General features: G+C 39.6%; 1 protein-coding gene across 3 annotated transcripts in view; it reads left to right on the top strand.

Moving 5' to 3' along the window:
- Positions 1-15,597, top strand: part of DYX1C1 (dyslexia susceptibility 1 candidate 1) — a 68,229-nt gene that overhangs the window by 20,181 nt on the left and 32,451 nt on the right. The gene's annotated exons all lie outside the window — the stretch shown is intronic.

Here is a 15,597-nt window from a genome sequence, read left to right as displayed (position 1 = left end):
GTGTCTTTTTTTGAGCCTCTTGCAGCTGGCAGTCAGAAGGCCTCTTTGGCCGTCTGTTTCTGTAGCTCTGCCGTTCAGACACTTAGAGGGTTCCCTTGTCTTGTGTCCTTCTCTGTTGTTTGGCATGTCAGGCACACAGAGGGGCCCCCCTCGCTGGGCACTGAAAGGAGCACCCTGGGTGGGGTCCTACTCTGTAGTTCAGTGTGGCTAGTGTTTGATGGGCCAGCCTCTCTATTGTTCCGCGGTCCATGCAGGTGTGTGGGGAGAGAGAGGCTACGGTAATGGCTCCACCTCCTATGCGTGACTCAGCAACACTGCCTTGCTGCTATGGCTGCCCGGCTTTCCTCCACAGGCATTTCCCACCACAGTCTCCTCCCTCACATCCCCTCTATCCGTCTCTCTGCAGTCAACAGCAGCCCTCGACCTGGGATTGCTCCACAATCCCTAAACTCCAGCTGCCAGCTGCTGTGCCTTCCAGAGGACCTGTGTCCCTGTCCGCGGCAAGGACTATCTGATTGTCATTCCATTTCGGCTGCACAGATCGGCTGTTTCACTCTCAGCCTTAAATGTTTCTCTGACTCAGACAGTTGCCCCAGTGTGGGGATCGGACCCCTGCTTCAGTTCCCCACCCGCTGAGGGCAGGTCCCGTCCTACTAACACTGGTGTTTTCCCCCTAGTTCCTTCCTCCTACTGAGTTTTGTGTGGGTCTATATATTCTTTTCTGCTGGTCAGGTACGTCTGTCTGCTCTCAGCTGGTCTGCATGCACTTCTGTGTTTGAAGGCGTATTCCTGATGTATCTGTGGAGAGAGATGTGCTCCGCGTCCACCTCCTCCTCCGCCGTCTTGTTCTCCCTGTGTTTTGTTGTTGTGTTGTATGAGCTCTTTACATATTCCAGATACTAGGCCTTTACTAACGACTTTCAGATACTTTCTTCTATTTTGTAGATTGTTTTTTCACTTTGATAGTATCCTTCTTTGGTAGTATCCTTTGGTACACAAAGTGTCTCTTCTAATATATATATTTCTTTTTGGCCATACTGGGTCTTTGTTGCTGACTGGGCTTTTCTCTGGTTGTGGCTAGCAGGGGCTTCATTCCAGTTGCAGTGTGTGAGCTTCTCACTGTGGTGGCTTCTGATGTGGAGCACAGGCTGTAGGGGGTGCGTGCTTTAGTAGTTGCCACGCAGGGTCAGTAGCTGTGGTTCCTGGGCTCTAGAGCACAGGCTTAATAGTTGTGGCGCAGGGTCTTAGTTGCTCTGTGGCATCTTGGGATATTCCCAGACAGGGTGTTGAACGTTGTCTCCTGCATTGTCAGGCAGATTCTTTACCATTGAGTCACCAGGGAAGCCTCATGAAAGGTTTAAATTTAAAGGACAATATGTTTATCTTTTTTTCTTTTGTTGCTCATTCTTCTGGTGTTAGTCATATCTAAAAATCTGTTGCCAAATCCAAATTCATGAACATTTACCCTATGTGTTCTAAGAATTTTATGTTTTTACTCCTTATATTTAGATTGTTGTTCCATTTTTAGCTAATTTTCGTATATGGTGTGCAGTATGCTGCTGCTGCTGCTGCTGCTAACTCGCTTCAGTCATGTTCGACTCTGTGCGACCCCATAGACGGCAGCCCACCAGGCTTCCCATGTCCCTGGGATTCTCCAGGCAAGAACACTGGAGTGGGTTGCCATTTCCTTCTCCAGTGCATGAAAGTGAAAAGTGAAAGTGAAGTCGCTCAGTCGTGTCCGACTCTTAGTGACCTCATGGACTGCAGCCCACCAGGCTCCTCTGACCATGGATTTTCCTGGCTTTGGCTGGTGGATATTCAGTTGTTCTAGCACCATTTGTTAAAAAGCCTATTCTTGCCCTCATTGAAAGGTTTTGGTAACCTTATCAAAAAGCTGTCAGTGCATAGATGTGTAGATTTATTTCTGGACTCTCAGTTTTATTCCATTGGTCTCTGTGTCTGTCCTTATGTCAGTACCACACTTTATTTCTTTAATTAATTAATTTTATTTTTATTTAATTTGTTCGGCTGTGTCGGGTCTTAGTTGTGGCATGCAGGATCTTTTGTTGCAGTGCCCAGACTCTCAGGTTGTGGCACGCAGCGTCAGTAGTTGTGGTACACTGGTTTAGTTGCTCCATGGTGTGTGGGATGTTAGTTCCCTGACCAGGGATTGAACCCGAGTCCCTTGCACTGCAAGGCAGATTCTTAACCAATGGACCACCAGGTAAACCCAATACCACACTTTCTTCATTACTGGAGCTTTGTAAATAATTTATTTTGAAATTGAGAAATATGAGCCTTCCAGCTTTGTATTTTTGGTTATTCTGGGTCCCGGGTAGTTGCTACATTTGAATCTGAAGAAAGACTTCTATTTCAGTTAATATTTTACCATATCTATGTGTTTTCTGACAATTTGAAAAGGCCTTTACATGAAATCTTATTTTTATAATTTAAAAAGTATAGAAAATGAATGGGGAGTAAGATCTCTTGTAATTTTCTTTTTTGTTTTTTTTTTTTGTATTTTTTATGTTTTTCTAATAATAAACATTTATTTTTCCTAATAAGAAAACATTTATTTTTGAAAACAGAACAATGCTTATCTTCCTATGATTATTTTTAGACTTTTAATTTCTTTTTGTTCTAACAGAAATTTACTAAAACTCTATGTACATCTACCAAATTTCCAAACATATGAAAAATTAACTGTAGCCATTAGCATGTTATCATGAGAAAGGACAGTATCTTTGACACTGTCTTTCTTGTATTTACACTTTGTCAAGTCTGCTAACTTACTTCCTTTTTGTGTAAGCATATCTCAAATTCACAGAGTCTGTGCAGAAATAAATTTCAGCAATTATATATAAGTCCACTTTTTTGTTTACTGCAGACTTTTTCATCTTTTCCAGAGGTATGGTTAAAATCTTTTTTTTTTTTTTTTTTTTTTAATTTCATTTGTCCTATTGCCTCATGAGCTTAGAGAAAGTCTGTGGTCAGTTTTTCAGAGCTGTTACACCTTGAGTGCAGGACAGTTGGTCTTCTTTTTCTCCTTTCCCCGCGTCCCTGAATCTAGACCCTAGTGAGCTTTTTGGGAAGTTACTGAAGGTTTGTAAGTAGATAATTTTAGGACAGTAATTTTTTTAATGCTCTATGTATGGAGTCAGTTGCCCATACTTTTCACCAACTCCCAGAGTTCACTCAGACTCACGTCCATCAAGTCAGTGATGCCATCCAGCCATCTCATCCTGTGTCTTCCCCTTCTCCTGCCCCCAATCCCTCCCAGCATCAGAGTCTTTTCCAATGAGTCAACTCTTCGCATGAGGTGGCCAAAGTACTAGAGTTTCAGCTTTAGCATCATTCCTTCCAAAGAAATCCCAGGGCTGATCTCCTTCAGAATGGACTGGTTGGATCTCCTTGCAGTCCAGGAGACTCTCAAGAGTCTTCTCCAAGACCACAGTTCAAAAGCATCAATTCTTCGGCGCTCAGCCTTCTTCACAGTCCAACTCTCACATCCATACATGACCACTGGAAAAACCATAGCCTTGACTAGACGGACCTTAGTCGGCAAAGTAATGTCTCTGCTTTTGAATATGCTATCTACGTTGGTCATAACTTTTCTTCCAAGGAGTAAGCGTCTTTTAATTTCATGGCTGCAGTCACCATCTGCAGTGATTTGGGAGCCCAAAAAAATAAAGTCTGACACTGTTTCCACTGTTTCCCCATCTATTTCCCATGAAGTGATGGGACCAGATGCCATGATCTTCGTTTTCTGAATGTTGAGCTTTAAGCCAACTTTTTCACTCTCCTCTTTCACTTTCATCAAGAGGCTTTTGAGTTCCTCTTCACTTTCTGCCGTAAGGGTGGTGTCATCTGCATATCTGAGGTTATTGATATATCTCCCAGCAATCTTGATTCGAGCTTGTGTTTCTTCCAGTCCAGCGTTTCTCATGATGTACTCTGCATAGAAGTTAAATAAGCAGGGTGACAATATACAGCTGTGACATACTCCTTTTCCTATTTGGAACTAGTCTGTTGTTCCATGTCCAGTTCTTACTCTTACTTCCTGGCCTGCATACAGATTTCTCAAGAGGCAGGTCAGGTGGTCTGGTATTCCCATCTCTTTCAGAATTTTCCACAGTTTACTGTGATTGACATAGTCAAAGGCTTTGGCATAGTCAATAAAGCAGAAATAGATGTTTTTCTGGAACTCTCTTGCTTTTTCCATGATCCAGCAGATGTTGGCAATTTGATCTCTGGTTCCTCTGCCTTTTTGAAAACCAGCTTGAACATCAGAAGTTCATGGGTCATGTATTGCTGAAGCCTGGCTTGGAGAATTTCGAGCATTACTTTACTAGCGTGTGAGATGAGTGCAATTGTGCAGTAGTTTGAGCATTCTTTGGCATTGCCTTTCTTTGGGATTGGAATGAAAACTGACCTTTTCCAGTCCTGTGGCCACTGCTGAGTTTTCCAAATGCACTTTCACAGCATCATCTTTCAGGATTTGAAATAGCTCTACCGGAATTCCATCACCTCCGCTAGCTTTGTTGGTAGTGATGGTTCCTAATGCCCACTTGACATCACATTCCAGGATGTCTGACTCTAGATGAGTGATCACACCATCGTGATTATCCGGGTCGTGAAGATCCTTTCTGTACAGTTCTTCTGTGTAGTCTTGCCACCTCTTCTTAATATCTTCTGCTTCTGTTAGATATCTTAGATATCTTCTACCATTTCTGTCCTTTATCGAGCCCATCTTTGCATGAAATGTTCCCTTGGTATCTCTAATTTTCTTGAAGAGATCTCTAGTCTTTCCCATTCTGTTGTTTTCCTCTATTTCTTTGCATTGATCGCTGAAGAAGGCTTTCTTATCTCTTCTTGCTATTCTTTGGTACTCTGCATTCAGATGCTTATATCTTTCCTTTTCTCCTTGGCTTTTCGCTTCATTAAATATATCAGTACTGTGTCTCTGTGTAGTAAACCTGAGTACTGACTTCAGGATGATTTCTTCAACAGTAAGCCAAAGCTGGATCTTTAAAAGATACCAGCAAATCATGATAAGACTGTAAAGTCATATAGTGTAAGACCAAAGAATTTTCTATCAAGTAATAACTTTTATTCAAGGACAGATAGAGCTAACACTTTAGTAAGAGTTTACTCTTATCTATGTCTGTGTGCTTAATCACTAAGTTGTATGTGCCTCTTTGTGACCCCCTGGACTGGGCTTCTCTGTCCATGGGATTTTCCAGGCAAGAATACTAAAATGGATTGCCATTTTCTCCTCCAGGGGATCTTCCTGACCCGGGGGTCAAACTGGCATCTCCTGCATCTTCTGTATAGGCAGGCAGATTCTTTACCACTGATCCACCTGGGAAGCCATCCTTATCTACACATGGAGTTTCCAAGGCACTTACAAATTCTTATGCTTTGTATGAAAGTCCAGATTTTAGTTTAGTTAAGTAAACTGAAAGGTAGAATCCCTGCGTCCAAATTTGCTGGTGAATTAAATAAGCTCTTCTCAGTTATGAATTATTTAGCCTTTGGTTCTTCTTACGGCTCTTACTGATGTCTTTGGGCCACCTTTGGCCTATCTGAGAATGTGCCAAAGGGAAAAGACAATGTCCTAGTCTGCTTGGGTTGCCATAACAGGCCAATAGCAAAAACACAGACTGTGCACCTTAAGTAATAGAAATTTATTTTTACAGTTCTGGAAGCTGGGAAGTTCAATATCTGGCTTCAGGTTAGTTCATTTTATGATGAGGCCTCTCTTTCTGGCTTGCAGCTGGCTGTGTCCCTACATGATAGACACAGAGAGAGTGTCACTTCTTACAAAGACAATAATCCTAGTCAATCAAGGCTCTACCCTTATCACCTCGTTTAATATTAATTTCCTCCCTGTAATTGTAAGCCTTATCTCCAAATATTGTTTCATTGCGTGAGTGTTAGAGTTTCAACACACAGATTTGGGGGAACATGATTCAGTTTTTAGGGAGAAGAGAACTGAATGAAAATCAATTTTATTATGTTTTAGCTGAACACATCTCACACACTAGTAAAGTAATGCTCAAAATTCTGCAAGCCAGGCTTCAGCAGTACGTGAACCATGAACTTCCAGATGTTCAAGCTGGTTTTAGAAAAGGCAGAGGAACCAGAGATCAAATTGCCAACATCTGCTGGATCATTGAAAAAGCAAGAGAGTTCCAGAAAACCATCTATTTCTGCTTTATTGACTATGCCAAAGCCTTTGTGTGGATCACAGTAAACTGTGGAAAATTCTGAAAGAGATGGGAATACCAGACCACTTGACTTGCCTCTTGAGAAACCTATATGCAGGCCAGGAAGCAAGAGTTAGAACTGTACATGGAACAACAGACTGGTTCCAAATAGGAAAAGGAGTATGTCACAGCTGTATATTGTCACCCTGCTTATTTAACTTCTATGCAGAGTACATCATGAGAAATACTGGGATGAAAGAAGCACAAGCTGGAATCAAGATTGCCGGGAGAAATATCAATAACTTCAGATATGCAGATGACACCACCCTTATGGCAGAAAGTGAAGAGGAACTCAAAAGCCTCTTGATGAAAGTGAAAGAGGAGAGTGAAAAAGTTGGCTTAAAGCTCAACATTCAGAAAACAAAGATCATGGCATCCAGTCCCATCACTCCATGGGAAATAGATGGGGAAACAGTGGAAACAATGTCAGACTTTATTTTTTTGGGCTCCAAAATCGCTGCAGATGGTGATTGCAGCCATGAAATTAAAAGACGCTTACTCCTTAGAAGCAAAGTTATGACCAAGCTAGATAGCATATTGAAAAGCAGAAATATTACTTTGTCAACAAAGGTCTGTCTAGTCAAGGCTATGGTTTTTCCAGTGGTCATGTATGGATGTGAGAGTTGGACTGTTATGAAAGCTGAGCGCCGAAGAATTGATGCTTTAGAGCTGTGGTGTTGGAGAAGACTCTTGAGAGTCCCTTGGACTGCAGGGAGATCCAACCAGTCCCTCCTAAAGATCAGTCCTGGGTGTTCATTGAAAGGATTAATGCTAAAGCTGAAACTCCAGTACTTTGGCCACCTCATGGGAAGAGTTGACTTACTGGAAAAGACCCTGATGCTGGGAGGGATCAGGAGCAGGAGGAGAAGGGGACGACAGAGGATGAGATGGCTAGATGGCATCACTGACTCGGTGGACAAGAGTTTGAGTGAACTCTAGGAGTTGGTGATGGACAGGGAGCCCTAGCGTGCTGCAGTTCATGGGGTCGCAGTCGGACATGACTTGACGACTGAACTGAACTGAACACATATCATTCTAAACACCAGATTATGTTTTCTACAGAAATAAACAACTAAATAATTAAATTTCAGAAATTTATAGAAATTTTACACTATATGAAACTTCAGGCTGAATTAATATATCACTTTTCTTAGCTCATTGTTAGAATGATATATAGCTCCATGTGAAAGATATTGGGCGAAAAAATAACACATAGCCTAAAAATTAAGAGTTATGTTTTTACTAAGGACCCAGCTGAGGACTGTAGCCCTGGAAACAGCCTCTCAGATAGCTCTGGGGAACTGTCCCACAGAGGTGAAGAAGGACCTGGGATAGAAGGGTTTTTGCTGAAAAAACGAACAAACTAAAACCATGTAGTTGAACATCAAAAGACTACTGCTTGTCACAGGAAACAGACATCTCAAGTTAATGTTTTTAGTGCTTTTCTGTGTGTGGGAAGATGCTCGATAATGTGCTTATTGAAACATTCCTTTGAAATGCTTCTTAACTGTCTAGGGCCAGTATCCTGCACCACTGGTGCGTCTGCAGTTGACTGATGGCTTGATGGTGGACAACATAGTTCATTACCAGAATGGCAGGCAGTGTTCTTTGTTGATAATAAAGCTTAAAGCTTAAAGATACTCTTAGGCATTTTCGAATGTTTTTTTCCCAGTAGTGCCCTTGACATATTAAACAGTTATTTTAAATTCCATGCCTAATAATTCTTACATCTGTGTCATATCTGAGACTGGTTCTGATTTTTGCTTGTCTCTTTGCAATGTTTTTTTACTTAGCTTTTGGCATGCCTTACAATTTTGTTGTTATTGAACACTAGTCATATTGTATCAGGTAATAGAAACTAAGGTTAATAGGACTTTAGTGAGTAAATTTATTTACTTTAACAGGGTTTGGGGTTATGTTTAATGTTAGCTGTGTTAGCTGTACAGGTATAGGTATTAGAGGCTTCAAATTCCTCTAGTGGGTTTTTTTTTTTCCAGTTCTCTTTTGAATCTTGAATTTTAGGCTTCTCTATCCTATCTACTCATCCTCAGAAAGAGCCTTTGTCATACAGCTCTTTTCTTCTGTGATCCAGTGTCATTATCCTGGAACCCTGTTGATGCGGTAGTAAATTGTAAGGGAGTGGAAATATTCTATCATCTTTCCATCAAATCCCAGTCTTTTCATGGTTCTGTATCTTGGTTGTGTGATCTTTTTACACATGTTCTTCCAGTGATACAGCTTTTTTCCCCTTGCTGCATTGTTCCTGTCTATTTTCCTGAAGTCTGACAGCTAACTGTGTTTTTTTTTTTTTCTCCCTTCAGGTGGGACAGGAAGTCTGGGGAGGACAGGGGTGGGAAGAATTCCCTTCTCCCAGTGCAGATAAGGGACTTTAGCTTTGACAGGTTGCTTTTCTTTCTGACAGGAGAGTCGATCTTTGTTATGGAGAATGCTTTGGGTATTTCTGTATTTCACAATGATTATTTTTTAAAATTCTTTTTTTAAGGATAATTGCTCTACAATATTGTATGGCTTCTGCCATATAACAATGTGAATCAGCCAGAAGTACACCTATGTCCCTTTCCTCTTGAACCTCCCTCCACCCCCCATACCATCCTACCCCTCTCGGTTGTCACAGAGTCCTGTGTTGAGCTTCCTGTGTTATATGTCAGCTTCCCGTTAGCTATCTGTTTCGTTAATACATATGATACGGTGTATGTTGTAATGCTGCTCTCTCAATTCGTCCACCCTCTCCTCCCCCCTGCCTCACTGTGTCCAAAATCTCTGTGTTTGCATCTCTGTTCCTGCCCTGCAAATAGGTTCATCAGTACCATTTTTCCAGATTCCATATATATGCATTAATAGGCCATATTTGTTTTTCTCTTTCTGACTTACTTCACTCTGTATAGCAGGCTCTTAATGATTTTTCTTCCCCACCTTCTGCCAGAGTTCTTATTCAGATCTTAGTCATGGTAATCTAGTGGGATTTGTGATGGTAAAGCTCACAAAAATATGGGGTCACCCTCCAAGACTGTGGCTCCCCAGAGTTTCTCACTGCTGTGCTGGGCCACACTCAGACTCCAGCATTTTGTCAAAGTTACCGTTTAAGTGTTTCTGCCAGTTTATAGCTCCAGTTGCTTCTGGAAAAGACAAGCAGATCTTTGTGTCTTTTCTGGACACACTTGTCTGTCTGGGTTTCAGAGTACCAGTTTTCTCTGTGACTTACTTCTCTGATGGGTCCAAACAGGTTTGTTTTTAGTGTGTCCGTCTAAAGGACACACTTTAACCTGTCAGAATGGAAGCTGGAACTCCTTTGTTGACCTTTTCGCTTTATACATATATGTGTGTATGTGTGTGTGTGTATACATACTCTATATAAATAAACATAATTTTTATGATATGAATATAAATTTTAGGTTATTCAAGTTTTTAATGGTTGCCACATGCACCTTTAGCTTATCACAATCATGATCTTCTTCAGTTTAACACTGACTCAGTTCCAGTAAAATATAGCAAGTTTGCCTTTTACTGCTTCATTTTCTTTCTTTATTTTGGGGCTATTATTGCCATTCATGAATAGGTATATGTATATGAATTTTATAAATTAAAAAAAGTTATAATTTTACTTTAAAAATTATTGTTTTTTTAAAAAAATCTCAAGTTTTCAAAGAGAAGAAAAGCAATCAAATACTGTGTTTTAAAAATTTTTAATGGATAAAACATAAATAACATAAAATTTGCCATTTTAACTATTTATAAATATATAGTTCAGTCACATTACATACATTCGCATTGTGTTGCCACCATCACCAGCCATCCATTTTCAGAATTTTTTTTAATTTTCCCAAACTGAAACTCTGTACCCATTAAATAATAACTTCCCATTCCCCGTTTCCCTAAGCCCCTAGCAACCAGCATTTTATTTTGTCTCTGTGAATTTCACTCCTCTAGGTATCTCATGTAAGTGGAATCATACTATGTTTGTCCTTTTGTGCCTGGCTTATTTCACTTAGCATAATGTCTTCAGGGTTCACCTACTTTTTAGCATGTTTCAGAATTTTCTTCCTTTTTAATTCTGAAAAATGTTCTGTTATTATGTGTATACCGCATTTTGTTTATCCATTTGGATTGTCTTTTATGCTTACCCATATATTTACCATTTCCCATATTCTTCATTCCCATTTACAGATCTGAGTTAGTGTTTAGTACCATTTCCTTTCAGCCTGAAGAATCTTCTTTAGTATATCTTATTGGGCAAGTCTGTGACAAATAGTTTCTCTCAGTTTTCATTTATCTTAGAATGTGCTTATTTCATCTTCATTTATGAAGAATGGTTTTGCAGAATCTAGTACTTTGCAGGATCTACTCTAGTAATTTCTGTCTGTCTGTGCTTTGAACAACAGGTCTTTCGCTGCTTTCTGACTTCCATTGTTTCTAATGAAGAATCAGCCTTTAATTGTATCATTACTCCTCTGTACATGATGAGGAGTCCTTTTTTTTCTCTGCTTTAAAGATTTTCCGGTTTTTGTTTGGTCTTTGGGTTAACGTAGTAGTTTGACTAAGTTTTATGTAGGTGTATCTCTTTGTATTTATTTTACTCTTGGTTGAAATTCTCTGAAAAGTGTAATGTTCTCATCAGATTTGAGAAGTTTTTTGGTAATTATTTCTTGATGTATTTTTAGTTGGAAACTACACATTTTGGTGGTTGGTGGCTTAGTCACTAAGTTGTGTCCAACTCTTGGTACCCCATGGACTGTTGCCCCCCAGGCTCCTCTGTCCATGGATTTCCCAGGCAAGAATGCTGGAGTGGGTTGCCATTTTCTTCTCTAGGGGATCTTCCCAACACAGGGATCAAACAGGTCTCTTGTATTGCAGGCAATCTCTTGCATTGCAGGTGGATTCTTTATGGACAGAGACACCAGGAGAGACATTTTCAGAGATTATAATAATTCTGAGTTCTAAAAAATTATTTATTGATTGACAGTTGTTTAGCTTTTAATAACTTGCCTGGACTTTAACCGTGGAGTCACTCTGGACTCACTTGCGGTAAACAACTGCTGATGTTTCTGCTGAGTTTTCTCATTCTTATTTTTAATTTCTTATGTTTTTTCTTTAATTGTCTTCCCTGTGTCTGCATACTTGTTAGCTGATGACTTGCGCACAAGTGATGAATACCTTCAGCTTAAAAGGCTTCCACCCCTGTGCTGATGGGTCTGTATGTGGATTTGGGAATACATTCAAAGTTAGAGCAAGTTCTCAAGTATCCCTTGGTTTTGTTTTATGCCAGGCTTCCTCAAGTATCCCCCAGTAATGCGTCACTTTCTGTTTCACCAGAGGTGTATGGTGAGTTTATTACAGACCTTCCATGGCTCTCTAATTTACATGCTCTTTCTTTTAATTTTCTGACTAGTCAGGCACTTACCCTGACCAGGGCTTCAACCTCAGACCTCAGCTGCAAATTTTCCCTTTTCATTCCCAACCAAATTTACTACTTTTCTCTACCAAAGCCACAGGTTTTCACTACCCCACCCTGAAATGAGTCCACTGTTATGCTAACAAAGCTGCTGGGGTTTTTGTTGTTGTTGTTGTTAGTTTCATGTTAGTAAAAATGTTTGTCTTGTCATCCCTGGCTGGAGCGAGTGGTTGGAAGAAATCTTAGGCAGAAGGGCAGAGCCTCTCACAGTTTTTAACCTGTGACTTTAGCGGTTTCTCTGGAATCAACACTTAATCAATTTGCAGGCTACCTTTGGTTAGTTCCCACTGCCTTGCATTGATTGTTTTTGATAAATTTGTTTAGTTTTATACTTAATCTTTATGGATGAAAATTGCCAACCTCTTCATTCTTCCATAAAACCTGCATGTTTTCTGCTGTGGATGAATTTCACATTTACTTATTACCAAAATTCCTAAGAGTTCTGTTGATATTTTGATTAGATTTAAATTGACTTATAAATTAATTTGCAGAATATCAACGTATTTAAGACATTGAGGTTTTCTTCCAGGAATGTGGCATTTATCTCTGTCTATTCAGACTTACATTTTATATTCCTCAGCAAAATTATTTAGCTTTCATATAGGGCTGGCTCATATTTTGCTAAGCTTATTTGTAGCATTGTAAAAGCTTTTATGGCAATTACTAATGAAATGACCTTTTTGTTGTATTTTCTGATTGTTGCCAGTTTGTAGGAAAGTTAGTTTTTATGAGTTTGTGTAAGTTGATCCTGTATGTGATTGCCTCCTTGAAATCTTTTCATTCTAATGTGTTGTGCTTAGTCACTCAGTCGTGTCCAACTCTTTGTGACCCCATGAACTGTAGCCCACCAGGCTCCTCTGTCCATGGGGACGCTCCAGGCAAGAATACTGGAGTGGGTTCCCAAGCCCTCCTCCAGGGGATCTTCCCAACCCAGGGATAGAACCCAGGTCTCCAGCATTGGAGGCAGATTCTTTACTATCTGAGTCATCAGGGAAGCCCAAGAATACTGACTGGAGTAGGTACCCTATCCCTTCTCCAGGTCATCTTCCCGACCCAGGAATTGAACTGGGGTGTCCTGCATTGCAGGTGGTTTCTTTACCAGCTGAGCTACCAGGGAATCCCTTACATTCTAATAGTTTGTCAATTTATTATTTGTATTCTTTTAGGTAGTCTGTGATATTATTTGCAAATAATGATGGTTCTATCTCTGTATAATATATGTTTGTAGTTCTTAAAGTTTTTAATTGTAAAAATGTATTTATTGTAAAAATTCTGTAGTGTAGGTTATGCCCTCCAGGAAAATAGTAAAACAGTAGTCATATTGGCCTTAGGGACTTTACTGGAAATATTTCTAATGCTTCATCATAAAGTATGATATTGTGTAACTCCTTTTATTGATCTAAAAAATATTTTTTTCAGTATAAACTAGTATATTGGCATGTATTGAAATCATATTATTTTTTTCTTTTGAGTGCCTAATATCATAAATAAGAAACAGCATATTTGATCAAGATGTATTATAGTTCTAATATTTTCCTTGATTCATTTCCTAGTATTTTATTATTTCTGCATTTTAATTCATAAATGAGATTGGTTTATAAAGAACATTGCCTTGATAAACTAGAGATTCATTCCAGATTGAAATAATTATAGGTTTCCCTTTCTTCAGGAATTTGTATTAGAGGCTGCTCATTATTCAGTTACCTACATTTGCTGTCTATATTAAACTCATATCCCAGACTATGTGGTATCCTTTTTTGAGCAATACAAGGGACTTAAAATCCAGTTCTTCATGTAAGGTGATTATTTTTCTAGCTTTCTGAATTTTTCTGTTACCACACATTCCTCCTTTAAATGGTATGTTCCCCTGATTGCATTTTGTGAAAAATAAGACCTTGAAGGATTATTTAATGTGTGTCAGTCTCTGTTTCTTTGCTGTATGTAGTCTCCCTTTTCTCTTTATCATAATCATAAGATATTACCTTCTTCACGTTCTTTTCATTCCAGTTCATTCTGTGACCTGTTCGTTGATGCCGTTTATAATTCTTCCTCTTCCTCATTAATCCCTGAGGACTACTTTTATGTTTGTGATACAGCCTATTATATTTATATGTACATATGCATGTGTGGCTATCCACATACATATTTCCCTTAACTACATCTTGGCATAATAGAACTTGTTACTTTTGGTTGTAAGAACAGTCTTGTTTTTGGTAAATGTGCATTTGTAAAACTTTTAAAAATTTACTCCGCCCAACAGGGATTGTGAGGGGTGAAGATGTTCTGACTCTTCACATACTTTTTCCTCCCACGTGTTAGAGCAGAGAGGAAGGAGGGGGAAAAGGCAAATATATTACTAAATTAGGGAACGTTGTCATCATCCTTTAGGTAGTGGCTACCTATAGCTAATACTGACTGTTCATCATGACCTGTTGTGAGGCCTTTAAATGCTGGTTCATTGTCCTGTGCAGATTTGTCCTGGTCCAACCTGTTGACAGCTCACCGCAGCTCTCTGAACTTAGGACATGTAGTAGTTAGCATCTTGTGTGCTTAATTTAGATCTTAGAAGCAATTCTGGGATTACAAGAAGCTTCTGTTAGTAATCTATGAAATTTATTTTAATGTCAGTGTTTCACAGTTTACTAGGGAAAAAAAATTAGTCTCTAGAGGACGGTATTAACTCATGCAAATATTTCTTTGGTACTTCACAGTTTTCATACTTGTAGTTTTAATTCCATATCCTAAAATAATTCAGTCTCTTATAAATTTCTTCCCAGCATGTCATTCTACAGTTGTGTCAGATGTCCTATTTAATTTAAATTTACAGTAATGAAACTTAAATAAAATGAACAGTTCAGGCCCTCAGTCACGCTAGCTACATTTTCAGTGCTTCATTAGCCACAAGTGGCTAGTGGCTAATGTATTGGGTAGTACAGAACATTACTACCTCTGAAAGTTCTGTTAGACACTGCTTCGCTAGAGAATAGAGGTGAGAAATACTTGTTACCATAGGAAAGTTAGAAAAGTGGAGTTAACTATATATACTAATCAGTTACTCTGTTACACAGATTTTTTTTCTCTTGACCATATGAAGTTTGTGAAAGGGAGATAAGTTGGCACACAACTGAGCAATGTATTGCTTTCAGATTCATCTGATATTTAGCTTTTCATGTGGAAATTTCAAATAACTGCTACTGCAAACATAGTTGGGAGAAGGAATGGCACCCCACTCCAGTTCTCTTGCCTGGACAATCCCATGGACGGAGAAGCCTGGTGGGCTGCAGTCCATGGGGTCACGAAGAGTGGGACACGACTGAGCGACTTCACTTTCACTTTCATGCATTGGAGAAGGAAATGGCAACCCACTCCAGTGTTCTTGCCTGGAGAATCCCAGGGAAGGCAGAGCCTGGTGGGCTGCCGTCTGTGGGGTCGCGCAGAGTCAGGGACGACTGAAGCGACTTAGCAGCAGCAGCAAACATAGTTGACAGCAGGATTCAAAGTTCAAACATTTCCACCCACCAGAGATGAACTCCCTACTTCCTGCTTTCTATATCCCTTCTTCTTATGCCCTCATTCCTCAGATGAAGGTCAGTGCGACTTCAGTCCTAAGACGGGAAAGACTGGCATTTTTGAAAGCCAAATGTTTGCATATACATATTTGTGTATATGTAAGGGTTTTGAGACAAATGACTTAACTTTCAGAATCACAAATTTTTCATGTGTTTTTTTTTTAACCAAACTCTTACATATCATCTAATTGAATGTATGCCTATATTTTACATACAAGTAAACTGAGGCTAGGGAAAGTGACTGCTCAAGAACACATCAATGTGTGTGTGTTAGTCACTCAGTCATGTC

Source organism: Capra hircus, chromosome 10 (assembly GCF_001704415.2).
Source record: "Capra hircus breed San Clemente chromosome 10, ASM170441v1, whole genome shotgun sequence".
In the NCBI taxonomy this organism is placed as follows: domain Eukaryota; kingdom Metazoa; phylum Chordata; class Mammalia; order Artiodactyla; family Bovidae; genus Capra; species Capra hircus.
This window is presented reverse-complemented; position numbering and strand designations above follow the sequence as displayed.